The 14,338-nt window shown below is 44.6% G+C and overlaps 1 long non-coding RNA gene across 1 annotated transcript; it reads left to right on the top strand.

Moving 5' to 3' along the window:
• The first annotated feature begins 3,897 nt into the window (after positions 1 to 3,897).
• Positions 3,898 to 4,292, top strand: LOC113880059. Its single transcript, XR_003507577.1, has 2 exons — positions 3,898 to 4,003; positions 4,178 to 4,292. It is a non-coding gene; the product is annotated as an uncharacterized LOC113880059 (long non-coding RNA).
• Positions 4,293 to 14,338: the final 10,046 nt, after the last annotated feature.

The following is a 14,338-nucleotide window of genomic DNA, read 5'->3' as shown; positions in this document are numbered from 1 at the left end:
ACTTTAAACTGAGCTTAGTATTAAACACTCAGTTGTGTCCAACTCTTTGCAACCCCATGGACTGTAGCCCACCAGGTCCTTCTGTCCATGAGATTCTCCAGGTAAGAATACTAGAGTGGGTAGTCATTTCCTTCTCCAGGGGATCTTCCTGACCCAGGGGTCAAACCTGGGTCTCCTATACTACAGGCAGATTCTTTACCATCTGAACCACCAGAGAAGCCCATGGGCTTACCCACCTCAAACTACAGCCATGTCCAACCAAGACAGAGCCTGCCACAGTCAGCAGCATGGGGGCGTGGACTGGGGGAAAACAGGTGCTCGCATGCACGGGGGTCAAAGGGGAGAACACTTGGCAGAGGCTGGTAGGCACAATCTTAGGTTCTTTCTCTAATCTCATTGCTTGTATCAGACGCTCCATTTTGCTCCTGGGAGGAAGAGTAAGAGGCATGCTTGGAAAGCCTTCAGGGATCAAGGAGACCATAGTTCCCTGTTTCTGGAGGTACCAGGTGCTGGGTCCTCACGAGGTCTTTATGGTGACTGGTGCTCCAGGCTGCAGCTTGGTTCTGCCTGATGGTCCTCCCTCCTGCACATACGCAGGACTATCAACAATCAGCTTCAAGAGGCAGCATTGGATGTCACTCTCCAAGGTACTGCTCCATCATCAGCACCACAAGAATAATAGGAAGAGTAGCAGGAGATGCTGTGGGAATTATTGATAACATGTGAACCTATCATGTAGAGGCGATTCATAAATAGCAGGTTCTCCCTCACCTGTGCAGCAGCCCATCGATGCAGGTCATCACTCCTGGTCTGAGGCTGAACTTGACCCAGGTTCTCTGGCCAGCTCTCTGCAGCTCCAGGGTGGGTTCCAGCATCCAGGCTGTGCTTCCAGATCCTGGGATGCAATCAGTTCCTGGGGCTTCATAAGTCTTCAGGGTTGAGGCTGCTGCACTCCTTATTTTTCCTTCCAAACTGGCTTTGAATGGGGATGAGGTGCAATGTATAGATGGGACCCTCCCCCCAGAACCTCAGATCCACATGAGCACCCCAGGGGAGACAGAGGCAGATGAAAGCAGGCAAGACATTCTCCAGCATTATCCTTTTAAGCTGGGTAACCAAGGTAACCAAGCCTATGCCATAGTGGTGATCAGTTCGTGCACATCCAGGGATTCCAGTTTCTGCTCTGCTGCCAACCACTGAGCCGGTCCTTGCACCTCCTAGAGCCTTCATTTCCTCATCCACAGACTGGGATAATAACATGACCTTCCTTGGAGGCGGGTTTCTCTAACTGTGGGTGTGAACACTTCTTTGTAAGCCGCCAAATGTATGCAATTGGAAGTGTCATCAGAGGCACGTTTGCTGCTGTTGGAAACGCAAGCGCTGGCCCTTTCTCTCATCTTTACACAGGTTGCTAGAATCACAACTTAGAATGAACACACGGTGATGTGGCTTGACCCAGTTTCCCAAATGGAATGTTTCAACTGCAACTGGTGAAAAATGTGAAGTTCTTGTCTTCCTAGCAGAACAAGCTAGATAAATCTCCTTTCCCCAGGCTTCAAGTTTTCTTTTGAGCTAATGAATAAATACACATATTGAACAGATAAGTAAATTCATTTATTCAATAAATGTCAATTGGGGGTACTTCCCATCTCCTGGCCAGACTCATTGACTCTGTACCACAGGGCAGCTGCCTTGTCCTCAGCCTTGGCTCTATCTTGTTTCACTTTCTACCATCCCAGGCATGTCTAGGACTGGCCTGCCACTGAACTTGGCAGCCCCATCTGCCTTGGGGACCTTGGGCTGGTGGGCAGTAGCTGGGCAAGACAGGACATGGAGTCAGACAGAGTGAGTTCCTTCTGATGGCTCCCCACTTGACTTCAAGAGAGTAACAAGTGTCAGCTACAAATTGGCACTTCCCATGGGTGCTTGTCATCTACCTCTACAAGAATTAAATCATGTGCTGCTGACTTTCAACACCCCCCTGAAAGGAGTTCAAGGTGGAGAGCAGGAATGAAGCATCTGTGATTTTGGGGGGTGGGGGGGGGAAACTGGCAGAACAGGTCTTCATATAGTCAGATATTCTTGGGAATCATTTTTATAAGCCCAATTCTTGTATCTACTCAGATCTAGAAAAGAACTAAAATCCTTCAGGGTGACAACTGCTCCTTGTGATTAGCAGAAACCTTCTGCAAAAAATGTATGCAGATTGCATGTACTCTCCCTTCACCAAAATCACATCTATACTGTCCTATCCCCCCTGCCTCTTTGAGGCAGTTTCTCAGAGCTATCTGAAGTGTTCTCTCCCGGGTTGCAGTCCTCATTTTGCCCCAAATAAAGCTTCACTTGCAACCCTCACATCGTGCTTTTTTAAAAGTTGACAAACGGTTCTTTATGCCTGTTTCCTTATCTAAAAGTTGAGGGTAATACCTGTCTCCTAAGGTTGCTGTGAGTCTTAATAAGGAACTACGTGTTCATTCAACGGGCAATCAGCAAGTGCTCTTTCCTTCACTTCCCACTGCCCCACCCCACCCCCACATACTTCAAAGTATGCAAATTCTGACAGCACTGCTTTTTCCTCTATGGTGTCTTATTTTTAAATATTGAACTTTCATTTTGGACAGTAGGGTAAGATACGAATCTAATTTCCTTTTCAGATTCAATCTTCAGTATTCTGATGAGATTTATTAAATAAGCTTACTCATCACATAGTACAGTCTCTCATATAATTTGATCTCGAGCTTGGTCCTCTTCTGCATAATTTATATGTAGTTTTCTCTTTGGATCTGTACTCCAGTTGTTGTTTGTTTGTTTTTTTAATCATTATTGATCTAAAATAGGTTTTTATAACCAGGCAGATAATTCTTCCCCACTCCTGTTCTCTGGACCTTACTTTGTGGCTCAGCTAGCTGGTAAAGAATCTACCTGCAATGTGGGATCCCTGGGTTCGATCCCTGGGTCAGGTTGGGGAGATCCCCTGGAGATGGGAAAGGCTACCCACTCCAGTATTCTGGCCTGGAGAATTCCATGGACTGTCCATGGATAGTCCATGGGGTCGAAAAAAGTCACACACGACTGAGCGACTTTCACTTCACTTCCTGCTCTTCCACCCCAACCTGAATTATGTATTTTTCCTGGCCATTTATTCTTCCAACCATACTCTTGTCAGTTTCCAAGAAAAGTTTTGGCACTTTCAATGAAGATTCGCTGGCCTGCACAGGGGAGGTGAGGGCTAACACTTTAAAATATATATATTTATTTATTTATTTGGCTGTGCCTGGTCTTAGTTTTGGCTAGAAGACTCTGTAGCTGTGGTGCAAGGTTGCCCCACGGTGTGGAATCTCAGTTCCCCCACCAGGGTTTAAACCTGTGTCTGCCGTGTTGGAAGGCAAAGCCTTGACCACTGGACTGCCAAGAAAGTCCCTGCTGTGTATTTTCTAACTGAGGATGCCTGGTGTTCATCTAGTATCCTGAGAATTCATTGGTGACCTCTCACTTTTATGACCTCTTTCTTTCTAGTCCTTTTCAACAGCTGGTTTGTCTTTTTCAAGGTGTCTTTTGAATGCTAATACTGCTGCTGCTGCTAAGTCGCTTCATTCGTGTCCGACTCTGTGCGACCCCATAGATGGCAACCCACCAGGCTCCCCCATCCCTGGGATTCTCCAGGCAAGAACACTGGAGTGGGTTGCCATTTCCTTCTCCAATGAATGAAAGTGAAAAGTGAAATTGAAGTCACTCAGTCATGTCCAACTCTTAGCAACCCCATGGACTGCAACCTACCAGGCTCCTCCATCCATGGGATTTGCCAGGCAAGAGTACTGGAGTGGGGTGCCATTGCTTTCTCCATATACTGCCTAATCTGAGCCTAATGTTTATTATTTGCATTTCTGCTTTAGGGGCCAGCTGGAGCAGCAGACAGATTTGACTAAAGACTGTGGAAGGAAGGGCATTTGGGGTCAGACTTGTCCTGGAACATGCTTCCCACCTGTCTTTTGGGATTCACCTGGTAAATTCTCCTTTGGGTTTTTGGAGTTTTTAACCTTTGTTTTAATTCAAGTTTTAAAATTTGTTTGCATACAGTTATACAGAAAACTCCGTAATCTTTCTTTTAATTTGGCTTTTATGCTTCCATTTTTATATATAATTCTTGGATCCATATGGAACTTACTCATATGTGAAGGTAATACACTGATTGTTTTTCCTTCAAATAGCTAACCTGTTTTCCCAGCAGTTTACTGAATGCTTCATCCTTGCTGATAAATTTAATGATGCCATTAAATTTTTTTTAATTTCCATTTTATATATTTATGAATATTTATTATTTTATTTTTTGCTGTGCTGGATCTTCATTGCTATGTGGGCTTTTTTTAGTTGTGGCAAGTGGGGGCTACTCTCTAGTTGCGGTGTAAGGGGTTCTTATTGCAATGGCTTCTCCTGTGGCTCCCAGGCTCTAGCCTCAGTAGTTGTGTTTAGGCGTGGCTGTCCCTCTGCATGTGGGATCCCCCCAGACCTGGGATCGAACCATCCTCTGCATTGGCAGGTGGATTCTTAACCAGTGGACCACCAGGGAAATCCTAATGATGCCATTTTAATCAAATACTCAATTCCCGTAGTTGCTCGAATTTATTTTTTTACTTTCTGGTCTCTTACTTTGATCTCTTGGTCTAATCCTACTCTAAAATATCTGTGGCCTTAAACAATGTTTTGATATCGCCGATAGTATCATAGTCATATTTGTTATTCTTTTTCACATCTTCTTCTGCATCCTATCATGTGTTTATTCTATGAGATGAACTTTAGCTTTAAAGTTCAAATTCCAAACAAAATTCTATTGGTAACTAGATTGGGAACAGAATGAATTTAGAGATTAACTTAGGAATCTAAACTACCTTACTGAATAGTCTTCCAAAGAAAAACTTTTTCACTTACTAAAATACTTTGTGTAGCTTTTAACAGGAATTTAAAATTTTTTGCATAGGGTTACAATTACCCTATGTGTATATAAGGTTGCTGCTGCTACTGCTAAGTCACTTCAGTCGTGTCCGACTCTGTGTGACCCCATAGCAGCCCACCAGGCTCCACAGTCCTTGGGATTCTCCAGGCAAGAACACTGGAGTGGATTGCCATTTCCTTCTCCAATGCATGAAGGTGAAAAGTGAAAGTGAAGTCGCTCAGTCATGTCTGACTCTTTTCGACCCCATGGACTGCAGCCCACCAGGCTCCTCCATCCATGGGATTTTTCAGGCAAGAGTACTGGAGTGGGTTGCCATTGCCTTCTCCATATATAAGGTTAGGACTGTATTATATAAGGTCAGGACTGTAATAATATTTACTGCATTTGTCCTTAAGTATTTTTATGTTTATGTTATAAAGGGCATCTTTTCTTCTTTTTCTAACCGGTAATTATTTGTAATATAGTAAAGGTTTGATTTGAGGCATAAATTTTATAAACAGATGCCTCATCCTTTCCAAGTTTTAAACCTTTTAGTCTTTCTCGTATACGATAGTGGGAGTTGTTTCTGACTTTAATGGGAATGTTTCTGGCTTTTTACATTATACTGTGCTAGCTTTTTGGATGGAGGATTATAATATTTTATAATATTAAGGAAATATCCATCAGTATTTATTTTGTTAATTAAAAAAAAAACGGAAATAATGCAGTATGTGTGTGCTCAGTCGTGTGCGACTCTTTGGCATTCCATGGACTGTAGCCCCCCAGGCTCCTCTGTCCATGGGATTTCCCAGGCAAGAATACTGGAGTGGATTGCCATTTCCTCCTCCAGGCGATCTTCCCAACCCAGGGATCAAACCGGAGTGTCCTATGTCTCCTGCATTGGCAGGCAGATTTCTTATTATTTAGCCAGCAGTGAAGCCCCTGCTTTCCTTAGGTTAGTTTAATTGTGTGTTTTCTAAATTCTTAAATTAATTGCTTAATTTTAGTTCACTTCATTTTTTTCTTATTTAGTAGTATGAATAAGTAAGCTAGGAACTTTTACCAAACACTGCTTTAGCCACTTTCTATAGATATTGATATGTAGCATTTATTGCATCTTCTTATTTTATTTTTATGAATGTTCTACAGCAGAACTACCAATAGAAATACAACATGATATCATCTGTCATTTTACAGTGTCTGGTATCCACATTTAAAAAGCAGACAGAAGAAACAGGTGATATTATTTTAATGATATCTCATTTAACCCAGTATATCCCAAACATTATCATTTAAACATGTTATCAATAAAAATACATTAACGAGATATATTACATTCTTTTTTCATGTTAAGTATTGGAAATCCAACGAGTTCACACTCACAGCCATTCAGACTAGCCTCTTATCAAGTGCTGTGTTTCAATAGCTACGTGTGGCCACTTGCTACCTTAGGGAGCAGCTCTGCTTCAGAATCTCAGCTTCAGTTTCCCCATAGACAGAGTTCTTTAAGGATGAGATTCAGACGTAAGCAGAGTCAGGCTTTTCATTTATGTTTTGTCTTTACAGTTTGATTACACTGGGATCAGGGAGCATGGTCTATTAGGTTTTTAAAGAGAAAATATATTTTCCATTTTTGGAAACTGGCTGATGTATGTCATATTAGTATCAATCATATTTTTTAATATGATTTTAAATAAAAGTTCCATAACTCCTTGCAAATAGACGAACTATTTTTAGGATGTAGAATTCACTTCATTGTTCTTGTCTATTTTGTTGGGGGAGGTCTACCATGAACCAAGTGATATAAATCTATATCTACCCTAAAACCACCATGAACTAACTTAACATCTTCTCTTATTGTTTTGTATCTATTCATTTACTGTTTTTTTACACCTTCTAAACAATTTATATTGATGTTATTTTACTCAGTATATAAGGATTTCATTGGAAACTGGAAATTTTATTTTTATAAAATTCCCCCTTTTGTCTTTCTTTTTGTCTTTGATTTTTTTTTTATATATTAACATACTTCTGAGCTTCCCAGGTGGCTCAGAGGTAAAGAATCCACTTGCCAATGCAGGAGACACAAGTTCGATCCCTGGGTTGGGAAGATTCCCAGGAGGAGGATGTGGCAACCCACTGCAGTATTCTTGCCTGCAGAATCCCATGGACAGAGAAGCCTGGTGGGCTATAGTTACTGGGTCGCACACAGTTGGACACAACTGAGTGAGCACACACACAACATACTTCTGCTTTTGTTTGCATTTTCCTGATACACATTTGTATGCATTTTTCTGGTGTTTGCATTTTACTATAGGAATTGCTTTTTGAGATGAGTTTTTTGTAAACAGCTTATAGCTGGGTTTTCACTGAGCTGATATATGCTGTCCAAGTAACCAGTAAACACAAAGAATATAGTTAGAGAAACACAAATAGGTCCTCCACTCCCAGGGAATACAATATATCCCAAAAAGAAAGACAAGAGCTTCTACATCTGTAGCAGGGTCTCAGCCTTGGCATTATTATCATCTGAGGCTGTATGATGCCTCCCCATGGGGGTGTCCTGTGTACTGTGGGATATTTAACAGCATCCTTGGCTTCTACCCACTAAGTTCCAGTAGCTTTCCCCCATCCCCAGCCCTGGTTGTAGACAACCAGAAGTGTCTCCAAACATTGCCAAGCGTTGGCTAAAAGGTAAAATCTCCCCCCATTTAGAATCACTGATCTAGAAGGGTCACTCCATACCTTTATCCTGTGCTTGCCACCTACCCATCCCCACCTGTTCCCTCCAAGTAGAGGGTTCAGAGTGAGGTGTGTGGCAGACAAGCTGCTTCTTGTTGCTGTTGTTTAGTCGCTCAGTCTTGTCCAACTCTTTTGTGACCCCATGGCTGCCAGACTCCTCTGTCCATGGGATTCTCCAGGCAAGGATACTGGAGTGGGGTGCCATTTCCTTCTCCAGGGAAGCTGCTTCTAAACAGTAGAAAAAGCCCTCTTCTGAATCTCGAAACTTCCATCTCTGATGATGCCTTCCACATTAGCAGTCAGAGGTTTCAGTCCTTCCTTTAAGTGAACATGACCATTTGATCCCCTGCTGGTGTGTCTCCTCTTTCTGTTTCTTATTAAGTGTCTGGAGAAGGAGGTTACATGTTTGTCTGTACTCTACCATCTTCCACAGTTGTCTCCTCTCTAGTCCCTGATCTGCGCTCTCTTCCCTGCACACCTGATAGAGAGATGTCAGGTTTTAGGAAAATTATAATTAAATCTATAGTCAACTCTGATCAGATGGCATTAAACAGAGGAACACGGAATGAGGAACAGTGTTCTCTAAAGGGAGAAATATTTTTACATGAATATTTTGGTATTTGTTAACGTACGGGAATTAATAGAGAGATGTGGGAGGTGCTGAATAGAAATCCAATTTGTAGTGATTATGCCCAAATTAAGATGAGCACAGAAACCTGTCTGGTGTGGGAGGCGAAGTCTGCTGTTCCAAAGCAGAGGTTTTAAAGGTGTGGGTGGGAAGAGTGAGAGAGACTGAACGTAAATGTTCCTGTAACAGGAATGAGGAAGGAGCCTGTGGGTCTCCTGACTGCCAGGAGCATCCCTGTGGAAAGAGACTCAGCCCTTAGCCCAGAGGTGACCAGCAGGGGCCGTTCCCTATCCTGAGCCTGCCAGCATCCCTTCAATTCATTGGGTAGCTGATGGCCTGCAAAGAGCTTTTGTGTATTTATCATTTTAGATAAAGAGGATACATGCAGATGAGAGCCTAACAGAGAGATTTATTATGGGATTCCTAAATCGATGGAGAGATTTGAATAAACTATATAAGGGCTTCCCAGTGGCTCAGCAGTAAACAATCTGCCTGCCAGTGCAGAAGACACAGGTTCAATCCCTGGGTCAGGAAGATTCCCTGGAGAAGGAAATGGCAACCCACTCCAGTATTCTTGCCTGGTGAACTCCATGGACAGAGGAGCCTGGAGGGCTGCAGTCCATGGGGTCACAAAAGAATCAGACACAACTGAGCAACTAAACCACCACCAAGCAGAGAAATGGCAATTCCAAAGTAGCAACATTGAGGCTAGATCATAAAGGAAAATATTTAAAGCAGGAAGATCAGGGATGAGGCTGTTAGAATTGTCCGGGCAGGAAATTATGTGGGCCTAATAATGGAATATTATTAGAACCTGACATTTCCTTCGGCAGGAAGGCGAGCACTTGGCATCCAATTAGTGCCTCTGGGAACAACGGGAGGCCTACTGTAGGTTAGAAAAGACATTTTGTTAAGCTTTCCCTGCACTCATGAAGGCAAGACTATTACAGAATCGGTCCAAAAATAACCCAGCCAAACTGGGGAGCTGCAGGTTGGCTCCACGTCAGCTGGATCAGCAGAAACTCAGAAATAAGACAGCCAGGCAGGTAGACTGGCTCTGTCAGCCCCACCCAGAGTGGGGCCAGGGCTTCCTCCCTGAACCCTTGATCTCTGCTTATTCCTCTGTTCCTTAACATTTACCACCATCTGCCTGGAAGTCAAGATGTTTACTTATCTGGTTGCCTCTACTGTACACTGCAATCTCTTGGAACAGGAAGCTTTTCCTGCCATTTGTTATATGCCGGACAGTGCCTGTCACAAAGAGAAGACTTTTGAATGGAATTGAAAATAAACTTTACAAGTGAGATTACTGAACTGCTATCAGTGATCAACAAATATTAACCCTAATAAGGATAACAGGTAACAGCGTGGGGTTCCCTCCTCAGGGTCAGGCACACTGCTAAAAATTTTATATGCATTATCTTTGTTCTTAATTTTTATTTTTAATTGGAGGATAATTGCTTTACAGTGTTCTGTTGGTTTCTGCCATACAACAACACAGATCAGCCATAAGTATACATATGTCCCCTCCCTCTTGAGCTTCCCTCCCACTCCACCCCCCATCCCACCCCTCTAGGTGATCACAGAGCACTGAGCTGAGCTCCTTGTGCTATACAGCAGCTTCCCACCAGCTATCTATTTTACACAGGGTAAATTTGTCCCACCCTCTCCATCCCCCACTATGTCCACAAGTCTGTTCCCTACGTCTGCATCTCCATTGCTGCCCTGCAAATAGGTTCACCAGTATCACTTTTCTAGATTTTATATATATATATATATATATATATACATTGATATACAATATTTGTTCTCTGACTTACTTCACTCTGTATGACAGTCTACATAGATCTATCTGCATCTCTACAAATGGTTCGATTTCATTCCTTTTTATGGCTGAGTAATATTCCATTGTATATATCATCTATCAGTGGGCATCTAGGTTGCTTCCATGTCCTTGCTATTATAAACAGTGCCCCATCAGCCTTCTTTAGATGCTATCTCTTCCTTGCTCCTTTTCCCAAAACCCATCCTCAGAAAGCCTTCTGATTAAGTCCATGTCATGAAAGAGTTCCGTACTGATTTTCGGGTTTTGCCCAACCTGAGATGTTAGCCTTATGCCAAAAGACTGCCTAGGTGGTAGTGTTTCAGGTGCACGGTACCCCAGGCTGGATGGAGAGCTGTCTCTTCCAGTACAGAGAAGGGAACCATCACAGCATACCAGAAAGCTTCCTGCACCAATGGCCACGGATGCCAGTTCCAGCCTCATAACCCCCAGTGCTGCTGCCCAACCTCCAGACATATGCTCCTCTGAGAATCTCACACGTCCCTCTTACATAGGCATTTATTTTCAATGAATAGAAGGTGTCATCACAGTTTCTCTGCCATCCCTCCTCCACAGCTACTGCCCTCTTCCTGTAAAGCTTCCAGCATCTCAGCCTAGGGTGAACGCACCTGCCCCTAGACACACAAAACCCACCACCTCTGAGCATAAACACAGTGATTTCCATGGAACCAGGACAGCCTTGCCCCACCTGCTTCACCTTGTGACCGCCCTTTGTGTTTCTCAGCTTGCCCACTGGATTTTTGCTCAAGCTGTCCTGGACTTTGAGAGAAAGGATCCAGAGCCCCCACCCCTTGCTGCTGGTCATGTGACATGGCCCTCACCACCCCTCACTTCCTCTAGGGGTTGAAAGGATACTTCAACGTGGGCAGCAATAACATATGAACATGAATATAAGAAGCTCCTATAACTCAATAGCAAAATAAATACATACAAAAATTAAAAATGGACAGTGACTCAAATAGACATTTCTCCAAAGGAGACATATAAAGGAAATGGCAACCCACTCCAATATTCTTGCCTAGAGAATCCCATGGACAGAGGAGCCTGGTGGGCTGCTGTCCATGGGGTCGCACAGAGTCGGACACAACTGAAGCGACTTAGCATGCATGCATGCATTGGAGAAGGAAATGGCAACCCACTCCAGTATTCTTGCCTGGAGAATCCTAGGGACAGAAGAGCCTGGTGGGCTGCTGTCTATGGGGTCACACAGAGTTGGACACGACTGAAGCGACTTAGCAGCAGCAGCACATATATGAAAAGATGCTCAACATCACTCATTGTCAAGAAAATGCAAATCAAAACCACAGTGTTTGTAAGATATCACATCTGTGTGCCTTCCTCAAGGGGGCTCTCCCCGCCACCCCAAGCCCCGAGAGGGTAGGATTCCTGACTGTTTCATAGAGGGCCGTGGTTTAGTGCCTCACATGGTTACCAGCACCTGGCTGGCTGAGTAATAAAGGCAGGGGTCAATCCCCATAAGGAGAACCCCTGTTACCTATGGAAAGCCAATAAGCAGTCTGGGATTCAAGGTCAGCCAGTCCACTCAAGTCAACCAGCATCAACAGAGCACCTGCTGTATGTAGAGCTGTGAAATGCAGCCTAGAGTAGCTGCTAGGAGAACAGAAGGGTTCCAGATTTCCCTCCCGCAAAGGAAAAAAATATCCAGACCCTCTGTCCAGACAGTTATCTTCAGAGGCTCTGAAGAGTCTTTTCCATTTATAGTTTTACCCAGAGAGGCTCTTTGATATTATAGGACTTGCCTGGAGATGCCGCTTGGAGGCTCCAGCTCAAACAGTTTCCAAGAGGAGCTTCATGGAGACACCACTCTATAGGTTAAAATCATCTCTCATTGCCATGGCAATCCTGCCAGTCATTAAAGAGATGCATTCAGGGCTGGCAGGGCTCCTGCAAGTCTCAGGGCAGGCAGGAACCACAGGCCATGGAGGATGGGAAAGAGGGGCAGACAGAAGACCAGTCAGAAAGGTAGAGGTTGTCAAAATGCCCTGATCTAGCAGGAAATAGACTGGGAGTGATGGCTGCGGGCCACACACTCGGAAATTAGTGAACTCTCCAGGATTGGGAATGTCTGCAGAAGTCAAGGAAATGCTCCTTGGACGTCCCTGATGGTCCAGCGGTTAAGAATCCACCCGCCAATACAGGGGTCATGGGTTTGATCCCTGGTCCAAGAAGATCCCACACGCTTCGGAGCAACCAACCCCATGTGCCCCAACTACTGAGCCCACATGCTAGAGCCCATAGTCTGTAATAAGACAAACCAAGCACAACAAGAAGCCCACGCACTGAAACTAGAGAAAAGCCCTCACATAGCAATGAAGACTCAATGCAACCAAAAATAAATAAATAAATAAAATCTTTATTAAAAGAAAATAGTCCTTGTGTGGGGCTGATTATGGACTCTCTTAGCAAGTCCCACATCTGGGCTTCCCTTGTGGCTCAGCTGGTAAAGAATCTGCCTGTAATGTGGGAAACCTAGGGTCGATCCCTGGGTTGGGAAGATCCCCTGTAGAAGAGAAAGGCTACCCACTCCAGTATTCTGGCTTAGAGAATTCCAGGGACTATATAGTCCTTGAGGTCGCAAAGACTCGGACAAGACTGAGCGACTTTCACTTTCACTTTAGCAAGTCCCACATCTGGGCACAGCAAAACATCCTGAGCTGCAACCACACAACAGGCAAAGGGAAACCAAGAGTAGGGTGAAGGCTGGGAAGGCAGTGGAAAAGAGGAGGGATAAAGACAAGGAAGGGGTCAGGGAGGAGAGCCATCTCTGCCTGGGGTCCCCAGGTAAATCCAGGGAAATCAGAGGCTGTTTTCTCACTCGAAGATCCTCAAGACTTTTCTTTACATCCAATCACTCCCAGCATCATAGGCAGAAACAGAGATAGACTCTGAACTTACCTCAGAGGCAGAGCTTTTCCAGAGCCTTATATACCACTCTTCCCAACTGAGGTCCTTTCCCATCACTGTAAACAGCTCACATCCCATAATAATCAGTGGAACACTTTGTTAAGAAAAATTGTTTGTTGTTCAGTCACTAAGTTGTGCCTGACTCTGCAACCCCATGGACTGCAGCACACCATGCTTCCCTGTCCTTCACTATCTCCCAGAGTTTGCTCAAACTCATGTCCATTGAGTCGGTGATGCCATCCAACCATCTCATCCTCTGTCATCCCCTTCTCCTGCCCTCAATCTTTCCCAGCATCAGGGTCTTTTCCAGAGAGTCAGCTTTTCACATAAGGTGGCCAAAGTATTGGAGCTTCAGCATCAGTCCTTCCAGTGAATATTCAGGGTTGATTTCCTTTAGGATGGACTGGTTTGATCTCCTTGCAGTCCAAGGGACTCTCAAGAGTCTTCTCCAGCACCACAGTTCAAAAGCATCAATTCTTCAGCTCTCAGCCTTCTTTATTCAAGAAGAATAAGCAAAAGTAATCTGCCTTAGTTTAGAAAGATTTGCCTTCTGGAGAGTCAGAACAGTTGAGGTTCCCAGCCCTGGGTCAGAAACAACATCTCCTGAACTTGACATGGGAGGCTCTGCTAGGCTTCCCTGGTTAGACCCCTGCTTGGTCTCCAGACTTCCCCTATGTGTGTGACCTGGGCTTGGGGGGATGGGGGACACTCTCTGGAGAGAGAGGGTGTCCAGGGGCCACAGGCAGTAAGACAGGCCAAGGTCTTCCCCTCTGATCCCTAAGAGGATGGAAAATGGATCCTGCCTATTTGTAGCTGGTGGTTTGTCGGTACCAGCCAGGCAAAGGGGCAACTGCCGGGGGATGTGAAGAAAGCCTGTCTTCCCCTCTCTCCTCCCTGATCCAGTCTGAGGGGACATGCCCACATGATGAGTGAGAGCAGATAACACCCTGCCCCTCCCCACAACCCAGCCTCCAGCCCTGATCCTAAACCCTTCACGAACCCAGTCTCACCTGCTCTGGGAGAGAAGAGCAGAGCTTGAAATAGAGGTGAGATGGACATTTTAAAACAAGCAGAACTGGGTTCTTCCTAATTGCAAGTGACAGAACTTTCTGGAAGTAGGCTGAGCCTTCACTGGTAGAGCTGCTACCCAGAGGGAAAGGCCTTCACCATGACACAGCCAGGGCAGTTACCTGAAGAACAGAGCAACTCGTGTCCCATGCATCCCCGGATGAGTGCAGTTGCACAATAAACCAGCGATGCTAATAAAAAC

This window comes from Bos indicus x Bos taurus, chromosome 21 (assembly GCF_003369695.1).
Source record: "Bos indicus x Bos taurus breed Angus x Brahman F1 hybrid chromosome 21, Bos_hybrid_MaternalHap_v2.0, whole genome shotgun sequence".
Lineage (NCBI taxonomy): Eukaryota > Metazoa > Chordata > Mammalia > Artiodactyla > Bovidae > Bos > Bos indicus x Bos taurus.
Note: the sequence above shows the minus strand (reverse complement) of the source record. Positions and strands in the feature narration are given on the sequence as shown.